Source organism: Botryllus schlosseri, chromosome 3 (assembly GCF_051294905.1).
Source record: "Botryllus schlosseri isolate E-star chromosome 3, Bs_hap1, whole genome shotgun sequence".
In the NCBI taxonomy this organism is placed as follows: domain Eukaryota; kingdom Metazoa; phylum Chordata; class Ascidiacea; order Stolidobranchia; family Styelidae; genus Botryllus; species Botryllus schlosseri.
Window position 1 is genome coordinate 1,008,389 of NC_137238.1, and position 12,418 is coordinate 1,020,806.

At 41.9% G+C, this 12,418-nt stretch overlaps 1 long non-coding RNA gene across 1 annotated transcript in view; it reads left to right on the plus strand.

Moving 5' to 3' along the window:
* LOC145435518 (uncharacterized) overlaps window positions 1-12,418 on the plus strand; it is a 446,234-nt gene that overhangs the window by 397,197 nt on the left and 36,619 nt on the right. The window lies entirely within an intron of this gene.

Sequence of the window (12,418 nt, forward strand, 5' to 3'; positions counted from 1 at the left end):
CTGATACTGACCTTTAGCTGATTATGCTACAATTTTACAATCGCTGTGATGTACATTGTGCAAGTACATAGATACACATCTGAGCCTGCGACAAACTACGAACAGCATAGCAATACAGCATTTCAACCCTAGTTTGCATTTTGCAGCAACACTTCAAGCATTCTGCCAGTATTTGACAACTTCATATTCTATCCAATATAACAGTTTCCACCAATCATAGTTCGAAAAAGCGGTCACCGATGAATGAACACTCAAGTCTCAACTCTATCTTGAGATCGGTCCAAAATGGACCTTGAATACCGCATCCGCTCTAAATATGAGGTGATCTCAAACTGATCTCAGATTGTGCGATCTTGAGCTTGTCTTGAAGTACCGTTCTTGAATACGGGCCTAAGTCTCGCCTACTTACGATTCGTTCAATTTGTTCTACCTGATTCTTAGAAAATGTTGGCTTTATATGATTGGTATTTAATTTAGAGCCCCTAAAATTTTCCAAGTTATCCAAAGTATTTACTATGACATCCCTAACACGATTGGGGTGTATTGCGAAAGAGCTTTGGATATGGTCGAATTGAATATATTTTGGAGATTGGGAGCGGAATGGGTTTCAGGAAAGGTTTGGGTTTTCTAATGGGGTCTCTATGGGGGTTGGTTTTTAAAAGTAAGTTAAGTACTGCACGGGTGACTTCTCATTTTTGAGTTTATTGTGGGATCGAAATTGTTGGGTGGGTATAAAGAAGGGGCCTACACCTGAGATATCAGACAGAGCGTAATCCGGAGTGTATGTTGTGAAATTTTGGGAAGTAGTGCGAGGTTTGTTGAATTCTTCCGTGATATTTTTATTAATTAGATTATGGTGTGTGGTTAGTGAGGAGGTCATGTAAGTCTTGGTAGTAGAGGATAATTGATTTAGATGGTGTGCTGGACATAGTGTCGAGTTTTTGGGGATTATCGTCAGATGTGTAATTACGATATATAGCTGCTTTGAAGGCTTTTGCTGCTTTTTCATCATCTCCATCCGCATTAAATAGCATTTCGATAGTAGTTTCCACTTCATGACATTTTATGTGTTTGGCCCGTTCCGTTTTCCCTGCATCATCAAGATTTTTTCGCATTCTCTCTGATTAATGCATTCACTTTTCTTCATAGTTATGTCTTTCCCATATGGTTTCAAATCATTCAACCCCCTTATGCACAGCTGCATCCCAGTCTCCCATATGTTTAAATCCCAAAATCACTGGAGCACTTCCATAATTCTTTGGCAGTATGGTATGGAACGATTGGGTGGGTATGGAGTATGGAGAATTCCCATTCCATACCATACATTAGGCTTACCATATTTCGGAAATGAAAAAAGAGGACACTTTTTCAGAAATTTCAGACATGCAAAACTGCAGAAGAATTCTCAAAAACCGGTAAATTTTTCCCACTTCATGATCGGTTGACTAAAAAAAAAAAGGTCATCACTTCCGCTCAGAGCTCAAAATCACGTTTTTCACTCCACATTGCCAGGTGGATGACTAAAAAAAAAAGGTCTTCTTTTCGCTCAGAGCTGAAATCACCACTTTTCCCTCCGAAATACCCGCCGGAGCTTCACTTTTCACTAATTTGCATATCACTCGCAATTTTCTCTAAATCTGACCTAAATTTTCAAAAAAGAGGACAAAAGGCCGTCCTCCGAGGACACTTTCAAAAAAGTCAAAAAAGAGGACAAATCCTCTTAAAAGAGGACGTATGGTAAGCCTACCATACATGCCCTGGTTATATATATATATATATCGTCTTTCAATTAAATAAAAGGGCAAAAGAAAACAGGAAACAAACGAACATCAAGATAATGAGTTTTCAGCCCTTATTAAGCGCCTCCATCGTGGGCGGTCGTGGGCGTCTTCGAGCGATAGCCCGCGTTGCGCTAGCTCGGTCTCTATTGTTGAGCGCCATGTGGTTCTATTCCAGCCACCTCTGCGCCATGGCTCCGTCGGAATGTGGTTGATGATGGCGGCGGCTGGTTGATCGTCTTGATGCCGCACTAGATGACCGATTAAGCGTAAGCGTCGTTCAGCAGCCAGCAAACGGCATGGGACTGTTTTTGTGAGTTTGCGCAGAGCATTGGTGGATATGTGCTCCGGGTGGTGGATGCCGAGTGCGTAGCGGAGGAGTGCATCGTAGTTGGCGTTGAGTGTCTTAGCCAGCTTTTCTGTCAGCGTGAGTGCTTCTATTCCGTAGAGAAGAACCTGCTCGACAGTGGCACGGAAGATGCGGGTCTTGAGCTGGGTTGAGGCACTTGAGTGGAAGAGGCTATGTAGCCGTCTTGCCGCGCCCCAGGCCTTTGCTCGCCTCGCCTTGAGCGCTTTTCCAGAGTCAGCGACGTCAATACCGAGGTAAACAAAACTCGTTACATACTTGAGATCGATATCTCCCAGTTGAATTGGTGTCGCGTTCGCCGGTAGAGCTGGTATGGCCAGAACCTCAGTCTTCTTAGCGTTGATCTGGAGGCCAACAAGAGCGGCGGCGGCCTCTAGCTGGTTTATGAGACACTGTGCCGATGCGGTGTTCGGGGCAAGCAGGGCTAGGTCGTCTGCGTATGCAAGAACACCTACGTGGATTGCCTCGCGAGTCGTACGCGTGCGCGTTCCTTGCCGTGGCCGCCGTTCGAAGAAGTCGTGGCATTCATGTCCCCAAGCAGCATGGTTATGTCGCGCTGCGGGTAGGTTGATAGAATGCCTTCTAGTTGGTCGTAGAAGGCGAGCGTATCAGCTGGGAAGGCAGTGGTGTTCGGAGATGTTGGTCCATACGCACACACTAGGTGCAGTTTGCGGCGACGGAGTTGAATGCTGGCTGTGATAATCCGGCTGTTTATAACGCAAATCTTTGCCTCGGCGTGGAAACGCTGGGACAAGATTAGACCGACGCCTCCAACTCCGCCTTGGTTGGCAGGTGATTGGATCATGATGATGCCTGCGCCTAGGTCTTTTTCACGGAATGGTTCGGTGAAGTGCTGGCGATGTTCTTGGATTGCCAACGCATCAAGTTTGAGGTCTGTCACAAGTGCGGCAGCTTCTTCCTGGCGCCATACAGAGTTCAAAGTTCTCGTGTTCAGAGTTCCAAGTTTAACTTCTGCATTTAGGCTAATCCTCAGGGATCTTGGTTGAGGCTTCGGGTCCCCGGCGCCACCCGGCAGATCCCAGTCTTTCTGTTGATATTGTCCCACTCGGCGAGTACGCAGTAACTTAAGGTAGTAAAGTCTTCGTCGCACTTTGCGACTTGGTCTACTCTGTTTACTGCCTATACTGCGCAGCACGTCCGAGCTGTACGTAATCATTACAAAGCAATCAGCTAGCGGAGCGAGAAATACACGTCTGCACTCGGCGACTGACTAAAGCGACTTCGCCCTGGTTAGGGGACAGCCACATTTATCGCAGATCTTCGTATATGGCCTTAAGTAGAATAGTTCGCAGCAGATTTATTTGACTTGAAGGTTTTTATTTGCTCGATTAATTGGCACTCGTGGCACTCGATTTCTGAAGATGTGTTGAAACATTTGAATGAGGAGGACCGTGTGTTTCTGGAGGATCAGCGTGGGTCACGTAGATTCACATTTGGCTATACAGACCAGGCTCAATTCAACAGCTCTGTCGCAAACGAGCCGCAGAGGATGCCGAAATAGTTCGCAAAAAAAAAATCGCAAGAGTGCGAGTTCTCTATTGTAATATCACCAGACTCAATTATATCTACTAGCGATACTGAGGGCTCTTCTGACTCGGCCAGATCGACCGAAGATGAAATGCCCGGATGCAGTGGCGTGAAAAAGCCCGATTTCATTTTTTTTTGAAAGTTCCACGAAAAGCGTCAGGTTCGAGTAAAGTATTAGCTGCTGCCGATAGGCATAAGATTTCGAGCAATTGCTTGAATGATGTATTATCATCACTCATTGTAGATTGCGGTGGTAATGTTGACGATTTTGTGTTGAGTACCACAACAACGTTGCGGTCGAGAAATATTGCGCGCAGCGAAATGTTCACAGAAATAAAGGACAAATTTCAATTTCCGACCGATGGCAGATCAATCACAATTCATTGGGATGAAAAGCTGCTGAGGACTGGGAATGAGATGACTTCTAAAGAGCACATTATATATATAACTGAGTGTATAATCCCAGGACTACACAAAATGTGCAATTCATGAATTGGCCAAGGCAATGTGGGCAAGAATATGTTGCGGACATGGAGTCACAACCATCGGATTTTGCTCCATCCATAACTGTGATGTGGAGTCCGATGACTGTGCATTTAAATGATATACCTTTTCGACCAAACCATATTGTTCCGATTTTCCAATGAAATACGGAAAATAATATGATTCAACTGAAAGCAGGACGATTAACCCGTCAAAAATTAATTCAGCGGATCACAGTCAGAAGACATCGTATTCAATAGATGTCGAAGAAATGTCAAGGCGAGGCTTCGAACCTGGAGTGAACCTGGAGTAAATAATTTTCAAAAGGTAACAAATTCCATTGATGCTGGGGAGAGGTGTCTTCTATGCGGACCAATACCAACAATTACCAAACCAATTTTGTATCAATCAAACCATAGGCGCCGAACGCTAATTTTCCTTAGGCATGCGGGTTCGATGACGTCACAAAGGGATGACGTCATAATGTGACAAAGCAAGTGATCTCCTACTTAGTTGGTTTGCCTTGTGCCGTCGTGCGTGTCAGGTTTTGATCTTTACACGCGCCCGCAAACCTCGCTAATTTATCGTGTCAACAACATAGGCAATGTGCTGAAGATATAATCACTGGCCTAAACAGTCGCATCTCCAGCAGGGATGGTGCGCACGATATAATGGTTGACCTGAGTAATCGCATCGGTAATAGGCCTGGTGCGCAACACATCATTTATTGTATGGGGCATCAAATCAACCTTGTTGTTTAAAATAGTATCTCAAGTTGCACAGAAGGTGGGAATGCGTTACGCATATTAAACGAGGTACGCATATTAAACGAGGTATCGAAATTCGTTTTAAGCATTCCAGTCGTTTTGGCGAGTTTCTGTTTTTTCATACCAATGATAGCGATGAAATGAGAGAAGCGTTGCCGTCGCTCCGGCCGCTATGCCCGACTCGCTGGCAAGGGCGTAGCCAGAAAAAATATTTGGGGGGGGGGGCGAAAATTTCATGACGTAAATGAACGTTAAAGATAAAGAAAAATAGGTAAAAAACGATGGACTTGGGCCCTTATTGGATGATTAACATAACATTTTGTGTGATCGTTATATATATATTCCATTCACAGAAATGATGTGATAGTATGATGATTGTGGAAAACCCGACGACAACACCTTCGCGCGAAGCGCGCAAATTTTTCTTGGTTAATGAATGAAATTGGTTCATTATATTGTTATTTGCATACTGCAAATACGTTTTCATTAACAGATTTACCGGCAGGGCTGATAGAAGTGGTGTCATCGGGGGGCGCTTAATTATACATCTTGAACTATATATGTTGCATATGAACTATATATGAATGTTGATGAACTTTTTTTACTCTTCCAATAGGATCGTACCGATAATAGGTAACGGGGAAAACAATACTTATATTTATACGTATCAAAATTAATAACAATTTATGACATGAAGACTTCTGGTGGATCCCCGACCTAGCCGCGCGAAATATTGTACAGGACGATCTACGAAAAATGTGGCGTGCGTCAGAACTGGTATTTTAGTCGTCAAAATCCCAAATTTCGCGGTCAAGCTAACCAAAATTTGGTTATTTGGTTTTGGTAATTTATTGTTTGATAATATTAGTAATTTCGAGAATCAGCCCGCGGGTCACTCAAAACCTTTTCGCGGGCCACGGGTTGGCCGCCCCTGTTCTAGAGAACGTGCAGAACGTAAATTCTTTTTTTTAATAAATGAAGGATTAATTTGATCAATAATATTGGTGCGTCTATATGAACAAGTGGTGTCCATTCTTATTGACGCTATAGCCTACTTTAAAGATTGAAATCGCTGATACAAATCAGACCAAATACAAAAACTCCTTTGATCAGACTCGTTCAATTTCAAATTAGCACTTTTTAACGTGAAGTGGTGATATTTTCTTGTACCACGCAGTCGCATTTGTGTTGGAGGGGCCTGATTGCAGGGACAGGATCATTAGGCGCCATGCAGCCATTCAAGTACCCGAAAATGTTTCTCGAAGGCTTTCGGAATACATGGGTCGGTTTTATGGCCGTCAATCATTGTGGGGGCGCACTTTGCGGATTCGCATGTACCCTACTTTATCTATCTTCGTGTGTCCCGGAACGGAAGTTGCCGGAGCTAACAGTCCCCAACCCCCATACTGAACTGACACTCCTATAGACTCAATCAACCCAACGACCTCGGGCTACTCTAGTGTATCTACTGGTACTGTTGTATTTTCATAATAGAGAATGCAGCTAAATTCTATAATGGGTATTTGCGGAAAGAGTTCGTGATACCGATAATAAAATCAAGACATGAATGGACAATAAATCGCGCGAAGCGCGAAGAAAAATTTTAGGTTACATACATCTGCCCCAAAATAATGTAATATCTATTGATTTTACGAAAATTTTCCAAAAATTTGGGGGGGCGACCGCCCCTTTCGCCCCTCCCTGGCTACGCCAGTGCTCGCTGGGTGATGCGAAAAGCGTCAATTGACAATTTTATTGCGAATTATGAAAAAATGTTGAACTTGAACTGGTTGGAAGAATGCTGCGATAGTCAACAACAAGACGCAACCACCAAGGCACTTTGTCTATCTTACTTGCTGCAATTGGAAAAGTTTTCTACCTACTTTCATCTGCGGTTACTTCAACGGCTGGTGAACACTTTCCACTCTGTTCACAAAGCAATACAAAGTTCCACGATTTCACTATTTTCGGCCAGGCAATTGATTTCTAATCTGCCTCGCGTCCTCATTGGTGACGGGGCATCAACGGAGAATGCCAGTGCATTTTTTTACAAGGTATCTGGCGAAGCACGAAAATTAATATTAATATTACCTTCCGTTCCGCGCGCACGGAGCCGAATGCACTCACAAAACTCTGACCAACAACATTCTGTGGATGATTTCTTCCGTCATACTTACCATGATGTCTTTTCAAAGAGTAGTGAAATTCTTTTGAGTAGATATGACTTTAGTGCATTGCGTCGATTGAAGACGTATCTGCGATCGACAATGTCACAGCGCCGTCTCAACTCATGCTAAATCTTGAATGTCCATTCTGAGATGGTAGAAAAGATTAATATGGAAGCCATGATCACAGAGCGCATCAATGCTTTTAGATATTAGGCACTCGTTATGCTATTTCCTGTCCGCATTCTTTTGTTTAGTCACGTCACAATTTCTTTCCGGTCACAAATACAATCTCATTGCGAGAGCGTGTATTTGTTCAACTATAGATAACTAAGGTAAACCGTAGATGCGACACAAGCGAGCATCACGTGACTTCACGCTCTAAATATACTTTACGGCACTGTTGTTGTTTTGCTTGGCGCTTATGCAGCAGGAGGCAGATTTCAGCATTAGGATGGTAATATCTATCCATGGGGTATGTTTAGCGAGTAGCTGCTCCGTATGGTTACTAACTAAGGTTGTTGGATCCATGCTACACAATATGTGATAGGAAAACGACCAATCGAATACCATTTCGAAGCCATTAAATACGGCTGCCCGAAGCGGGTTTCTTGTTTCTCGCGATAGAAGTTCCCAAGGTGTCGTATTGAAAGTAATTATACTACTAATGACGTGTTGGTATCATATCAATCAGAATAAGAAACGGAATTTCAGTCGAAACGTACAAGTAAATACAATTTTTAAGCCATAATAAATGGCTATACCACACAAGTAGAAATTCAGAGATTGGAAGTAGTTACTCATTACGGGTTGGATTAGAAAAAGCATTTTGGTTGGCCTGATCTAAATCCCTTCTAATATTGGAGATATCTTGATATGCATGAAGTTATGCTGCAGTGATAAGAATTATTGTTACTTGACAGGCGATTAACTGTGTAATAAATTTATAATCGTACATAACTTGTGATAGGGACGGAGGGAGGTGTATTTGATTGGGAGTCACTGTTGACTGACGACGTAATTCATGACCTGTTGTACAACGACATGGAAGAAAGTAACGACAAAGAAGCATCTGGTCAAGTTGAGAAGCCTACAGCTAAAGCGGCTATTATAATAAATAGTATTTTACCTCATGACTTCATTCAACAAATCAGTGATAAAATCACGTTGTCTGACTATGGCAGGCAGAAATTTGATGGATTTTGGAGTGAGTGGCAACTGGTGATAAGACTCTGGAACCTAGTGCATTGCTCAGAATAGCCACAATACTACTGCCTACCATCTATCTTCATTCAATAAGTCTGTAATGGAATCAGGCTGTCCCAATGCGGCAAGCAGAAGATTGATGGAAGTCGATGTGAATTTCAGTCGAAGCAGGTGATAACGCAGAAGCATTTCACGCATGGGACTATTTCTATGAAAGTTTATCAAGGATCAAATTTATCAAAGGTTTTGCTCGGCACAATGAAGCTAATGAGTTCAGTCAAAGAAGAAGAAACTTTGAGGAAAATTTGGTGCGTTGTGAGCAAAAGTCCTCAGTACATTGCATGGGCACTTTCAACAACACACGTGGCCCTCTCGGAGGAGAACACCGCGGTTTGGAAATTGTAAACTCTGCATTGCAATTTCCAACCACGTGGCTCCTTCATTTCATTTATGAAGAGGAAGGCTTGACCAAATATTCATATTTTGGAGGCAAACGAACCCGATACTGAAGTAGAAATGATGTTAATTTCATCTCAAACGCAAGTAAAAGTAGCAATTTCCAATAAGGCTGAGTTTAGAAGTAGTCAAATATCATAACCATGCTAGTAAGTCTTACAAGTAGGTTACTTGAGTACTTTGAAAAAGTAGAAGTATTTCGTCACTATCCACCTGTTGGAATCTGCCAAAATATATCTGACTGTGACATAACCAACAGTCCATGTGTTTCTGTTTTTATGTGCCATATTTCGTGATTTATTTTCTATATCATCATGAAGAAGGAAGCAATAAAATGCGGTTTTACCAAATTTGTCTCACCTGGGAGAGCCTAACAAGGATTAGAGAACCGAATCAATGGTCATAAGTCACAGAGTAAGGGAGTGTCTATATTTCCATCAAACCGAAATACATAACAAATAAGGCAGCATCAATAATGACATGGAAGATATAGCCTGCACATGCGCAATACTAGGATAGGAATGAGTGATGAGACCTTCGCATTCATCTTGTCGGATCACACCCACATCAAACATGTTGTACACTGTCTCATCTGATTGTATAAATAGTCGTAAACATATATGATTAGAATAATGTAAGGGTTAAGTAGGTTAACAGTAATGATATATGACGACAAGATGAAGATTTTCTACATCCATCATACGACTGTTCACGGATAGATGTTGTGACAGTGAATTACAAATGAGAGACCCTGAGTGGACAATAGATTTCTAGCCAGGTTACTATTAGATGCAGGGAACTATAGATTTGCCCGTTGACAAGGATCTTGTAGTATGAGAGTGAAAATATTTGTGTGTAACTATTATCTTGTAGAATTCAATGCTTAATGAGGGTAGGTGACAACCTGGTACGTAGAGGTGCTCCTACATCTGAAAGCAGATGGGCTGCATGTTTTGAAAATACTGGGTGTCAAAAATGTGGCAATTAGAAGCCGCCTTGCGGTAACAAATCATCCAGTTAAATTATGTCAAATGTGAAAAATCATTTCACTGACAGCTTAAACGATGAAATTGACATTGCGCTGATTTTATGGAGTTTTGTGCTTCTTAGATAAATTCCAGCGGTGATTTGGATATCTGACTGTGGAGTTACGCTAGTCACTCCATCATGCAGGCATTCACAGAGTCTCTTTGGCAAAGCTGTGCAATAATAGAGGGATCATCAATGATGTTACGTAGGTCTTATGTCACACAAATTTCACAACCTTTACTTTCATCCTCTTCGACTGGACTCAGCATCGTCATTTAGTTTCATTTTGTTGAGAAGAAACTTGGTCCTTGATAAATTTATAGAAATAGTCCCATGCATGAAATGCTTGGTGGGATCACCAGCTTTGACTAAAATTCGTATTAAAATCCATCAATCTTTCGGTTGTCGTATTCGGATAGCGTGATTCCATTACTGACTTCTTGAATGAAGATAGCTGGTAGGTGGTATGATAGTGACCCTTGTATAAATTTCATATCCAGCAACCACTTGCTTCTTTGCCATCATTGTCCTCTATGTCATTGCACATTATACAGCAGATAACATGGTCAGTGAGCAGTGACTTTCAATCAAATCCACCTTCATCGGCCAAGTCTGGTATACACCCATCTTTTCTGGCAACGAGCCGACCACAATGGATGTAAAGATATCCAAATATGTTTGTTGCTACTACGACGCCCAGTGTTGATTGGCATCATTATGGAGATGAATACGGTGTCGAAAGATGCTCTAGTGAATTTCCTCCATATGTCCGATGAATTTCCTCCATATGTCCGATACCACAGATGACTTTTTTGCATGGCCACCAAAAGAGGACAAATGCTGGGTCTCCTTTCATTACATTCTTTGCAAGATCCAGCAACTTCAACTTAAGGATGCTACAAATACTGCACGACGATCTGCCCTCAAATACATAATCTCACCAGAAGACAAGCCAAAGATCCAAAATGTATTTTCTCATTTCATGTCTAGAACCCGCAAAACCAAGTATCTTTTACAATATTGTCGCTGTATGGCCTCGAGATATCATGGATTAGTTATGAAATCAAACTGTCCACCAGAGTTTTGCGGTTGTGTAGGAGAGTTTTGCCGTAGTCTACCACAGAGTTTTGCTGTTGTCCACCAAAGTTTTGCGGTTGTCTACCAAAGTTTTGCGGTTGTAAAGGAGAGTTTTGCGGTAGTCTACCAGAGTTTTGCTGTTATCCACCAAAGTTTTGCGGTTGTATAGGAGAGTATAGTGGTAGTCTACCAGAGTTTGTTGTCCACCAAAGTTTTGCGGTTGTATAGGAGAGTTTTGCGGTAGTCTACCAGAGTTTTGCTGTTGTCCACCAAAGTTTTGCGGTGTATAGGAGAGTTTTGCGGTAGTCTACAAGAGTTTTGCGGTTGTCCACCAACGTTTTGCGGTTGTATAGGAGAGTTTTCTAACAGAGTCACCCTCAAAACCCTGCTAGTTACCACCAAAACCATGCTAGCAACCCGCAAAAACCAGGCAGATTCAGTTATATGCGTGCATCTTTTACAATACTGTCGCTGTATGGCCTCAAGATATCATGGATTTGTTTTGAAATTCAACTATGCACCAAATCTGATGATCTGTACGCGAAACCCACAAAAGCAAGGCATATTCAGGGAATGTGCGCATCTTCTACAATATTGTCACAGTATGGCATTTGAAGACATAGATTAGGCCTATGATCTAATTCAGCATTAGGCAACACTCTCAGCAATTTGAGATGTCTAATGGGACATTCATGTAATTTCTTCACTCAAGTCTTCCAGTTAGAAGGGAGATAGCCAAAACACCTTGAGAAAAAGGGGAATAGTTGGGAATAGTTGAGTTTTTCAAGTGTGTCCAAAATTGTTGTTACATCACAAATAATGTACATCATGACCATGTGGTAGCTCACTTCTTGAAATTTTAAGTACCAGTGGAAATTCACTAGCAACATGGCAGGAGCAATGGAAAGTACTAAGAATCCTTGTGTTGTTTGCTGCATGCAATGTAGAGAGGACTGCATTGAATTTAGTCGGTGCAATGAATGGACTCATTTTAATTGCCTCAACGTGCATGTAAGTAAGGAATATATTGCTAGTAAAGAATACATCTTCTTGTGCACAAATTGTTATAATTTTGAAGATACACTGCAACGGATATCTTCCAATTTCAATTTGACTACAATGGATCATTTACCTCAGCAGGAGACCCTCATGATTGAAGCCCATGATTTACGTGCTCCAAATATTACTGGAACTGCAAAAAATCTGAAAGAAGATGTAGGTGCAGTGAAGATTCTTGAAAAATATGATTCAAAGGTCTTGGCCGAATATCAACCAATATCTGTTGGAACGGATGGAAATTGTTTATATCGCGCAATCTCCCTATTAATGTACGGTTCAGAGAGCATGCACATTTATTTAAGGACTCTTAGAGCAATAGAAATACTAAAAAATTCACAATATTACGATGACACTGCAAAAGATTATTCGGACCCCTTCAACGATTGGCGAATAGTATCAGCTTGTCATTATGGCTCACATTCAGACATTTATCATGCTCATGCCATTGCAAATTCCATGGTCATATCATTAGTATCGTACATG